This window comes from Scylla paramamosain, chromosome 32, assembly GCF_035594125.1.
Source record: "Scylla paramamosain isolate STU-SP2022 chromosome 32, ASM3559412v1, whole genome shotgun sequence".
Taxonomy (NCBI): Eukaryota; Metazoa; Arthropoda; class Malacostraca; order Decapoda; family Portunidae; genus Scylla; species Scylla paramamosain.
The window spans coordinates 15,662,381-15,674,398 of NC_087182.1; the positions used below are offsets into that span (position 1 = coordinate 15,662,381).

At 39.3% G+C, this 12,018-nt stretch overlaps 1 long non-coding RNA gene across 3 annotated transcripts in view; it reads left to right on the forward strand.

The window, feature by feature from the left end:
• The window catches only part of LOC135089259 (uncharacterized), a 73,047-nt gene that overhangs the window by 59,010 nt on the left and 2,019 nt on the right, over positions 1 to 12,018 (forward strand). The window contains exon 1 of one of the 3 annotated variants that reach the window (XR_010261432.1): positions 10,805 to 11,089. The exons of 1 other annotated variant lie outside the window; for it this stretch is intronic. This is a non-coding gene — a long non-coding RNA (uncharacterized LOC135089259). Of the gene's footprint in view, positions 1 to 10,804; positions 11,090 to 12,018 lie in introns of those variants that run through there. One more of the 3 variants, XR_010261433.1, reaches the window with a different exon arrangement.

The window sequence follows — 12,018 nt, forward strand, 5'->3', positions numbered from 1 at the left end:
TTTATTTATTTTTCTTATTTTACGTATTTATTGATTTTAACTCCCCTTACTACAGACATACATACACTCCTTCTTGGTTTGCATCCATAGAATATTGTAAAAAAGACACTGAATATTGCTTAGAAGTCTTAATGATCTTTTATTTTCTTATGGAGGGAAGATCAGAAAATCAAACTTCATACCTCAGCTAATATAACATGTTACTCTTCTATTCTATCTACTTACTACCATACAAGACCATAAGCAGACGTCGAATCCTATTTAAAGGTTCTGGATCTCTTTGTGTGTGTATGTGTGTGTGTGTGTGTGTGTGTGTGCGTGCGTGGAGGGAGGATAAGAGAATGGGACAAGGAGAGTGAGGCTTAACTTCTTCCTTCTCTATCTTAAGGGAATCGCACGAGAATGTGGGGTCAGGGATTCTATTACTGTAGCGGAGCGTGGGATCAGGGAGGCTGTTATTTAGAAATGTTTGTGTTTTGTTTTTGTCTTATTGTACTTATTTTGTTTATTTGTTTATTTGTTTTGTTTGTTTGTCTATTTACGTATTTATATATTTGTTTACTTGTATTTTTTTATTCAGTTATTCACTTATTTATTTTATTTGTTTACATATTAGAGATTTTTTGGTCATTCTCTCGTTACGCTGTAAATTTGGACGCAGATACGAAGAGCTTTCTGATTTACTGAAAAAAAAATTTTCAGGTGCCGAGTCACTGACGGGTTTTGAGGAATGTGAAAGTGATACTGTAGGAACTGTAGATTCTTATCGTTAGCTTCCTGTCTATTTGCCATCGTTTCTTTACTTGGTGGGGAAGAAAAGTTCGAAATGCAATGTTTTATGATTAATTTCAAGCTACTGTCAAAAGATAGTCATAAACTGTTACCTTTCGGATGAAGGCACAGCAGACAATGGTTTTCCGGCACCAGTGTTTAATTAATCCACTGCTTGTGATGCTAACCACGAAATATAACTCTATGACTGCCATTTGTTACATCATTCCTTAATTACTGATCACTCTGGGACATTTTTATTTGTTCTACAGCCACCTCCAATCTTTAAACTGGGTAGAAAATGCAAAATCTATTATTTTTAATCCCCTTCTTTCTTGTTGATGCTTATAAAGGTTTATTATTTCATTATTGCATTATTTCTAGTGTTGCCAATTGTTTCGCATCGCAGTAAAAGGATTAATGCTTCAAAACACCATAGGGGGAAAGTACATATGTTATTATACTTTTCATGTCCATAGAAAATATATAATCATACTTCCTTTTCTGCTGAACAAGATATGTATTTATACTATTCACATTAAGATATACATGTATACGTACTTCCTTAGAAACACTACAGACTTTCCCTCCCTCCCTCTCTGCATCACCCTCCAAAGACACACACAACTACCAGGAACCTTCATGCATCCCTCTCTCGTCTGGTAGGAAGCACAAATCAGAGCCAGGTTGCATTATCTCCACTGGTGTTTCTTTTATACATACACGAGATGCCAAGCTGGAGCAAGTTTAGTTTGGCTTCCTTTTGCGAGACCTTTTCCCGCCCAGCCTCTCGTCGCTGCGTCTTTGAAGCTGTGATGTTTTGAGATTACGTTTTCTTCAGATTGCGTTTTCTTTATTGAGTCACTTGGAGTCACAGCGGAGGGATAGTCAGAGAGCAGAGAGAGAGAGAGAGAGAGAGAGAGAGAGAGAGAGAGAGTAAGTTACCATAGTAAAGGAAGGAAAGGAAGGAAAGGTGTGGTCAAAGAAAGGAAAGTAAAGGAAAGGCTTTTATGAAATTCTTTTAGTCAATCTTACGACATGTTCTTGGAGCTTCCTCTTCGACCCTCCTCCTCCTCCTCCTTCTCCTACTGCAGCCTCCTGATAACACCTTCGGGAGCCGCTGTCCTTCACTTTATGAGCCTGTCCTCCTCCTCCTCCTCCTCCTCCTCCTCCTCCTCCTCCTCCTCCTCCTCCTCCTCCTCTAGTTCATTTACGTCACCAATCTGTTTTTTTTTTCTTTCTTTTTGAGGAAGAGAGAGCGAAGGAAAACGAGAGAATGAAAAGGGAGGAAGAGGAGGAAGAGGAGGACGTTCCTTAATTATCTCCATCACTAATTTCAGTAGTATATCCTTCTCTACCCTTTACTTACCCTTCCAACCTTCCAGCCCTCCATCCTGCCACCCATCACTTCCTTACTTGCGGTGCCTTTCAGCCTGTCTCCGCCTTACGTGTCCATTGACCCTTCAGAGTGATAAACGAGTGCTTTCACCAACGCTTAAGGGTATATACTATGTAACCACCCCTCCCTCTCTCCTTTTGACTGCTATTTGGTACATCTTTCCTTGACTGCTAATCATTCTGAGACATCTTTACTTGTTCTATAGCCACCTCCTATCTTTAAGCTGGGTAGAAATTGCAAAATCTTTTCTTCTTTCTTGTAGATGATTATAAAGATTTCACACATTATTTCAGGTGCTGTTAATTGTTTCATGTCGCAGTGAAAGGGTTGATTCACTTTGGTAATGTACATCTGAGCGTGTCTTTATCTCTCTCTCTCTCTGTGTCATTTTCCTTCTCTGTCCGTCTGTCTTAATCTTCACTTTTATCTCCTTTTTTATCCTTTCTCACTCTCTGGGTCTTCTGTTTTCTTCATTCTCTTCCCTTTTTTTTATCTTATCATCCGAAATGTATGCACTGCTCTCCTTGTTTCCTCGTTGTATTCTTTTTCAAACAGGTATATCCCTATAATGTTCTCATCCTCCTTATATGGTTGCTGTAATCTTAGCCTTTTCCTTTTTTTCTTTCTGGTATTCTGGGTACCATAACAGAAAATGGTTCAAATCTTCATATTCTGGCCCACGCTATCACATGTCGTTACTTCTTGTCAGATTTATTTCCGTCATTCAATCCTAAAGTGTTTTTTTTTCTCCGTTCAGATAGTATTTCTCTACATATCTCCTTCCCCTGTATCTCTCCTCAGTCTCTCCCAGTTCCCTCTTACTCATCGATAGGCTTTCCCTGTTTATCTTAAAGTTTCCGTCTTAATCTTCACCTTTATCTCCGTGTCTATGTTTCTGCACACGCTTCTACGAGTACATGTTTCCAACCCCTGTATCTCTCCTCAGTGTCTCCTTATTCCCTATGCCTTTCTGTTTCCTTCTTAATCTTCACCTTCATCTGCGTGTCTTTGCTTCTGTAAATGTCTCGTCTTCATGTGTCCTCTCCTGTCTACCTGCCTTGTATCTGGACAGCTGACAGAGGGAGCAGAGGCACCACACACTCAGAAGCTGACGAGACGGAAATGAGCAGAGAGAGAGAGAGAGAGAGAGAGAGTAGTAAACAGCAGGTTAGGGGATAGAAAAGAAGATTCTCTCGCCAACCATCTCTCCCTCCAGCAACATGGCAGTGGCAACAGATGGTGGAGGAAGAGGGGAACGAGGAGTAGGAGAGGTAAGAGGAGAGGAGGAGGAAGATGACGAAGAAGAAGAAAAGAAAAAAAAAAGGAAAAGCAGGAGAAGAAGGAGGAGGAGGAGGAGGAGGAGGAGGAGGAGCAGGAAAGAAGCCGAAGAAGTAAAGGAGAGAAGCCGAAGAAGAGGAGGGAAGCCGGAGAGGAGGAGGAGGAGGACGAGAAGGAAAATCATGCCTAAAAATCGTGGAGAAACTGAAAGAAAAAAAAGAGAATGAAAAAGGAAGAGGAAAAATAGCAATGATTTCTTTCCTTTTTCCCCAAGAGACTGTGAGTGTTTTCATGAGGAACACACACACACACACACACACACACACACACACACACACACACACACACACACACACACACACACACACACACACACACACACACACACACACACACACACACACATACTGATGTCTGACAAAGCAGGTGTGTGTGTGTCTGGGCGTCAGTGAGTGGAGTCCCGTATCTTCGCTTGCATTGTGGCGGGGAAGACCGTATAAGGAGGCGACTTAGTGAGGTGTTGAAACTCACAAGGTAGAAAACACTATTTCTTTGACTCCCTTGTGTGTGTGTGTGTGTGTGTGTGTGTGTGTGTGTGTGTGTGTGTGTGTGTGTGTGTGTGTGTGTGTGTGTGTGTGTGATGCTTGTTGCCTTGACATCTCTGCTCATGGCCGTGCGAGAGAAAGAGAGAGAGAGAGAGAGAGAGAGAGAGAGAGAGAGAGAGAGAGAGAGAGAGAGAGAGAGAGAGAGAGAGAGAGAGAGAATGTGTGTGTGTGTGTCGGGTGGTGGGCGTGAACCAACGTGGAAAAGTGGATTGGATGGAGTGAAATGAGTGAAATGTTTTATGAATTTGTGGATTGACACTAAAAATACAACACAGCGGGGGGTGCATTGCTGTGTATAGAAAGGGGAGTGCCGGGAGCTTTCAATTACAACGAGCACACAGGCGGGGAGGGAAAAAATATGCGTCGATATGATTGTAAACAAATAACGAAGTGAAGCTGTGGGGTTTGGCTATTCATGAATTGTTGTGGATGGAAAAGAGGAGGAGGTGGAGGAAGAAAGAAGAACAAGAACAAGATCAAGAAGAAGAACAACAAGAGAACAAGAAGAGAACAAGAAGAAAACAATAATAAGAAGATGAAGAGAACAAGAAGAAAACAATAAGAAGACGAAGAAGAAGAAAACGAAGAAAAAGGAAGAGGAGAACATGAGAACAAGAAGAAAATAAGAACAAGAACAAGAAGAAAATAATAACAACAAGAATAAGAAGACAAGAAAACAAAGAGAAAGCACCAGAGTAGGAAGAAAACAAAAGAAGAAGAACAAGAAAAGAATAAGAAAGAGGGAACAGCAGACTAAGAACAAAAATAACAAGACCAAAAACAACAAACGCAAAAAGACGAACAAGACCTCGAACAAAAAGAAAGGAAAAAAAGAAAATCAGGATGAACTTTACCAACAAAACAAAGCTGTATGTAGCATAAATCTTTTGGCTGGCGAGACGGAATTGAGCACTAGGGGAAAGCGCCTTAGAGAGAGAGAGAGAGAGAGAGAGAGAGAGAGAGAGAGATAGTCCTTGGCCGTGACTCGGAAGGACGCAATGAACCTTCAAGGGCGCTGCATATTTGAGGCCTTAACACGCAGGAAGAAGACTCATGCAGCCTATGGTCTCGCCTGGACTCCCTCCTCGTGATGGATGAGACCACCGTGAGCCGCCTGCCGCCGATAACACTCCCGCGCAAAGGACGAAGCTGTAGGAAAAGGAAGTGAATTGGTGGGTGCCCTGCTGCTATCCCCGCGTCATTCATCATTCATGGCTTAGGGTGTAGAGAAGATGTAGTGCGGAATGTATGTAGATGATGGACTGAGAACAGGAGTGAGACTTTCTAGTTTCGCAGGTGTTGAAATGTGATGGTTTTTAGGTATATAGGTGTTGAAATATGGAGTCTTATGGTTAAGCAAGTGATGAAATATGAAACTCTTTATGTATGCAGGTGCTGAAATGCAGTTTTGGCTCGCAGGTGATGAAATATGAAACTTTATAAATGCGCAGGTGTTGAAACAGTGAACTTTTTGGATACGTGGGTGTTGAAATGTGAAACTTAGTGCATGGATGGAGCGTAAGAAAGATCTAGAAAGGAACGGAGGAAAGGAAAGGAGTAAAAAGAAGGAATTAAACTTTCTAGGTACGTACGGCTTGGAAAATTAAACTTAAATGTATGGATAGAAAAAAAAAGGGAAAAATAAACTAATATAAACAGGTGTTGTAATGTGAACTTGTATATAAATAAAATAAAATTCGAATGTTTTATTGACATATTTACGATATATAGAAAGCGTCAATAATAACTGAAAAAAAAATAATTATATTTGCAGAGGGGAAACGGAAGGGAGGGGCGGATATGGAATAAGAGAGAAGGAAGGGAGGGGCAGGTATGAAGCAAGAGAAGGAAGGGAGGGAAAGGTATGGAGTAAGAGAGAAGGAAGGGAGAAAAAAAAAAAAGGACGGGACGTAGCGGATGAGGGAGGGAGGGAAAAGATGCGAGAAATGACATGGAGGAAGAAAGAAGGAAGGGAAGGAAGGAAAGGGAGCAGGGCGCGACGGGAGAGAAAGGGAGAGAAAAGGTGTGGGAGAGATAATATGGAGTAAGAGACGTGGTGAGAGAGGAAGAGAAAAATATGTGAGAAAGATGTACAAAAAAAAAATGTATCAGAAAAAGGTGGAAAAGATACACATCACATAGATCCGTCCACGTTCTGCTATAAATATAAGCTCCAATGACGAACTTTCCTGACTTCTTGCGGCACTGGCACCTAATTCCTTACCCAGGGCGGAGATAAGAACTAAGAGGCTCCGACTGGGAAAGATAAAGGCGAAGATGTGTCTGCTTACCTGCTGCTTACATCTTACCGCTTCTTACCTGGGTGGAAAATAGGACAAGAGTTCATCACAGCAGTATATTAGTCCCTCAGATCCTTGGGGAGAAATACTCTTAATGTTACCAGGCGTTAGATCGAGTTTTGCAGCACCAGGAAGTGAGTGAGTGAATGACGATGACGAGAAACACGGAGAAGAAAAGTTGGTGATGAAGAAGTGTGGAGGAAGGAAGTAGAAAAGTGAGGAGGAGAAATTTGTTGTGATTTTTCTTCTTTCTTATGTCTCGTTTCCTTCTATTTTCTTTCTTCTTCTTTCTCTTTCTTCTTCTTTCTCAAGGACGGGGTGTGGGTGCCGGGGACTTACGTATATATTTATCTATCAATATATCTATTAAATCATATGCTTAACACTTAATCCAGTGGTTTGTGTATGAATCTCTCTCTCTCTCTCTCTCTCTCTCTCTCTCTCTCTCTCTCTCTCTCTCTCTCTCTCTCTCTCTCTGTCATCAATTTATGTACACCTATTTGTCAATTTATCTTTTTTTACAATAGACAAAGAGTTTCAGTGTTGTGAACTAAAGCCACATTGTGATCAACATTTTTCTTTTCTTTTTTCTTAAGCTGAGAAGCTGAGAATTTTTTTTTCTTTTTTTTTAACGTTTAGGTTTTTCAGAAAATGTGATAAACAGAAATTATAAGTTTGTGGAGAAATAAGCGTAGAGTTTTTGTTTTTCTTTTTGCAGCCAAAGGTTATGTCGCTCAACTTTCACTTTGACGCAGCAGAATAACACGATTATTGAGCTTCTACTTGCAATGTTCGCTTCCTCTTATTGCTTTTCTATATCACGTTTTCTATCATCGTATTTTTTTCATTACTTGCTTTATTACTGAGAGAGAGAGAGAGAGAGAGAGAGAGAGAGAGAGAGAGAGAGAGAGAGAGAGAGAGAGAGAGAGAGAGAGAGAGAGAGAATAATCCAACTATCACACACTGAATAACAAATGATAGGAAAAGGAAAGGAGAAAAGGAAGGAAAAAAGTAAAAAAAAGGAAAAGTGAATAGATGAATAGATGAAAAATAGCCGAGAGAGAGAGAGAGAGAGAGAGAGAGAGAGAGAGAGAGAGAGAGAGAGAGAGAGAGAGAGAGAGAGAGATGGGGGGGGAATTATAGATACAAATGAAAGTTTTCCATAAATTAATACAGATAAGAACCACTTGCATAGAGAAATTAGAAAACGAACGAAATAAGGAAGGTAGTGAAGAAGAGGTAAAAGAAAGCGTAACTATAACATGGGAAAATACAAAAGTATTAACGATAGAAAGTGGAAGGGAAAGAAAAAAAATACGAGAAAATAAAATATGTAAAGGATTTCAATTTATTTATTTATTTATTTGTTTGTTTGTTTTATGTATTTATTTATTTATTTATTCCATTGTTACTTTTCTTTATCAAAACATCAAGAAGTGTGCGTGTGTGTGTGTGTGTGTGTGTGTGTATTGAACCACTTAAGTCGAGGCATGGTTCAACTCTCGGTTCACTGATTGGTTCACTGACAGCATAATTCATTGTAGTTCTAATTACTCCTCTTGCTACACACACACACACACACACACACACACACACTTTCCTGTATCTTAGTGGAAAGCGTTCTCACCAGACACTCGACAGACAGGTTCGAATCCCACTCCGGTCGCTAAGGATTGTTCAGTGATAGTGGGCGGTTACTGCTCCCAGGGGCGATGAGAGAGAGAGAGAGAGCAGGACCAAGACTACCGTGAATTGCACACACACACACACACACACACACACGAGTTGAGTACGATTTTTATTTATACGGAAACACAAATATCAAAGAAATTGACGAATAAATAAACACACAGACTGATATTTAATTTTCTTATGTAATATGAGTACTTATTTTCCTACTTGGTTTCTTTTTTTTTTTTTTGAGATTTAGTGATTCCCGTTACTAATTGTTTGTTTATTTGGTTAGTTTGTTGGTTGGTTGCTTGCTTACTTGTTTGTTCTAATTATGGTTGTTTATTTTTGTCAGTTATGTATTTTGTATCGCTTTGTAACTCCTTTTTCTTGTTTTCTTTATGCCTGTTTGAAATGTAATGTTTTAATTATGTTTGTTTATTTTTTGTCAGTTATGTATTTTGTATCGCTTTGTAACTCCTTTATCTTGCTTTCTTTATGCCTGTTTGAAATGTAATTATGTACGAAAATAGTAAAAGAAGGAGCGCGAGAAACAGACAGACGAACTGACAAAGAGCAGATCACAATGTCAGTGAAAAATAGATGAATGGGGGTCACAATCCTGTAATCTAATGGTACACTTCAAAAGCTATACAGGTCTTTAACAATTTAAAATCAAACTCTTCAGATCCTCAGCAATCAGGGGCTTAAATGAAAGGGGTGGAGAACAGAGAGAGAGAGAGAGAGAGAGAGAGAGAGAGAGAGAGAGAGAGAGAGAGAGAGTACACTTTTCAGTTACAGGCAGAGTCTCTCCACTGACCTACGGGAGCGGTGTGTGTGTGTGTGTGTGTGTGTGTTATGGCTCAATCAATCACATTCTGTTGCTGCTTTGAGGTGTATTCAGTGTTGTCTGTGTAGTGATGGATATACTTCGTTTGTTTCCTCAATGAATGAACAAACTCTACTTCTCTCCTTTTCTTTTGCTTTATCTTTGCTTATTATTTTACGATGGGGTTTTCATGTTTCTAGTAGTAGTTTTATCAGTGGATGTTATCAAGGTCTTCAAGGGTGGTTTCATATTTTCATATTTTTAGTGGTAGTTTAACAAGGATTCTTCATGATCATTAAGAAAATACACCTTTAATAACCCAATTGATCATCTGTGTTGCCTCTGAAAATCGCCCTTATGAGAGAAAAAAAACTTTATCCTTTTACTGATATTTTGGTACATCTTTCCTTAGTCACTAATTACTTCGAGACATTATAATCTTTAAAGTGGGTAGAATTTGCAATTTTGTTCCCCTTCTTTCTTGCTGATGCTTATAAAGATTTCATGCATTACTTCTTTCTGATTAAGTTAATTGTTTCGTATCGCAGTGAAAGGGTTAATAAGTGTTTCAGTAGTTGCGTGTGGCGTGGCGTGCAGGTAAAATATTATATGAGCACACCCCTTGTTGATGATGCTTAAATACAGCTTTTGTATCGTCACCCTAAGTGTGTTAAGGTCGTGTGTGCTTCGACGAATGAATCACCGGAAATGTCGTTCATTTGTCTATAAAAGGATCAATATTCGACTATGATAGTGTGAAAGGAACTGCACTTGATCGAAGGAAATGCTGTCTACGGGCATATTACTGAGTTTGCATTGCTCTATTGCTTTTGTGTTTATTATTTTATATATTTATGTATTTCTTCATTTATTTATCTTTTTTTTATTTATCTCCTTATCTATTTATTAATTTATTTTGTTTATTTTCATTTTTTTTTTTTTATTTTAGTTTTATTTATTTACTTATTTTACTTATTTATCTATTTACTTCGTAGCCGAGTCTTTAAACCTGTTATTTAGTATCACTCTATTACTACATAACCTGCACTCGTCACATCAACGCCTGTACGTAGTGTGTGTTGTCATCTTACTGCACCTGCACAAACCTTTCGTTCTCTGCAAGTAATTTCGCTGTATTCTTTACTCTCCCTGCCACTCCATCGTCAACCTCAAACATATTCTCAACCCTGGACAAAATAAATAAATAAATAAATAAATAAATAAAAATAAAAATACGCTTCTTCAGATCTTCTAGAACTTCACATACATACATACATACACATACCTTGATTACATAATTGGTCATGGCAGAATTGATATTTGCTCTCCTCGACGATTGTAATGAGCTGGTTAACTAGACACGTTGATATTTGAACTATTTATAAAGGCTCACCATGAAAAAAAGCTACTTGTAAAATCACCATTAATTTGTGCAGATATATGAGGATATGAAATAAATGCATGTGGTTCATAAACACAGATAAATTAATTAATTAACTCCATCGATCACTTTTGCTGCAGATGTTTTCTTTCGGGATGATAGTCTGCACTTGCGTCGCGGAGTGTGGAAGAGTTGGGTCATGTCGCTTGTCACTCGTATATGTTTTGCTTCCCACACTCACTGCCAGCCCTTCTCTCACACTGACTTCCATAATCTTAGCGTATTATGGATAGGTCTTTTAATCATGAGCAGTTTTCCTTATTGCTCGTTTTCTCGATGCTCTTTAAGTCTGTCTCTCTTCATGTCTAATTTGGGAGGAAATGATAAATGGTACATGTTAATGTTAATGTGTGAAAGATCCTTTGTAAAAAAGAAAAATCTTCATAAATCTTTCATTAATTGATTTTGTTGGGACGGCTTTGTTTTTAACGATTTGTTCTCTCATAAGGACTAATTTCAAAGGCCATTGAGATGATTGGTTGATCTCTCATGGTTTTTTTTCTTTTCTTTTCTTTTTTCATCAATGTCCTTGTCTTTGTCAACGTATCATTATAACTCATAAAAACACCTTCATAAATTCAGGAACTTCCAATGTAATTTGTTATATAAGCGAAATAAGACGGTGAACTGTTCGAGGTCTTTGGTTCATATGAGTTTCGAAACACGAGCGCGAGACACCGAGTGAGATGGTGAGGTGAGAATGAAGGGACGAGTGGCAGATGCGACAGTGTGCGCGCCCGTAGCGGGGAGCCTGTGGTGTGCGCTGCTTCGTTGTGGCATTTACGTGTGTGAAGGGTTTGTCTGTTATTCTGCTGTCCTCTTCACCTCGGCGACGTTTAAGTTTTCACTTTTTCTACACCTCACTTCCTATTCCTTCTTTAATCGCCTTATCAGTTTCGCTCTCCGCTGACATTACTGTCCTGCTTTCGCGTTCTTCATTCTCCTTGTAATTACTTTGTAATCACTTCTTTAGTATCGCGCTCTATTCCTGACCTCTATCTTGTTTACTTGTTTCCATGTTCTGATTCTTATTAATCCTCGAGGTGCTATTCCTTGGGTAGACGTCCTTGCATTTCCTTTCGTCAGCGTCGCAGCCGCTGTGGCAGTAGGTACTATTGTAGATTATCTGAGTTTTCGTCAGCGTTGCGCCGCTGTTGCAGTAGGTACTACTGCAGATTGAGTTTTCTCATGAACCGTAAGTTAACTGTATTAGTTTGTTATTCACCCCGTTACATTCCCTTGCCATTGAAATTCCCTCGCGTAGACTTTGAGGGGACTGCACAGCCCAATATTTGTGTATGTGCCCTTTCAACGAGTGTAGTCTAAAAATTATGCAGTCCCTCGAAATAATTAGGAAAGCATTTCTAGAGATAACATACGTGAAGACTGTGATGCAAGGAAGGAGACGTAAGGAAGGCTAAGAACTGTGCTTTTACTTGAAAACCCAAGTCAGTATACCTTGTGGCTCCCATCTGGCTTAAGCTGACTTAAATTTGAACTTTAATTGGTTCAGTTGTCAATATCTTTCATCTCGGATTTTTGCGCCGGTAATTAAACTAACCCTTTAGAGGTACTGGAGACTATATGGCTCTGGTAAGATAACAGCTTTATCCTTTTGTCAACAAGAGATTGTAAACCAGGATCGAACGGGGAACTTTTCTGGCGAGTAAAGCACTGTACCACAACTACCTGGCTCCTTCCCTGATATTCTTGAACCATGGTTT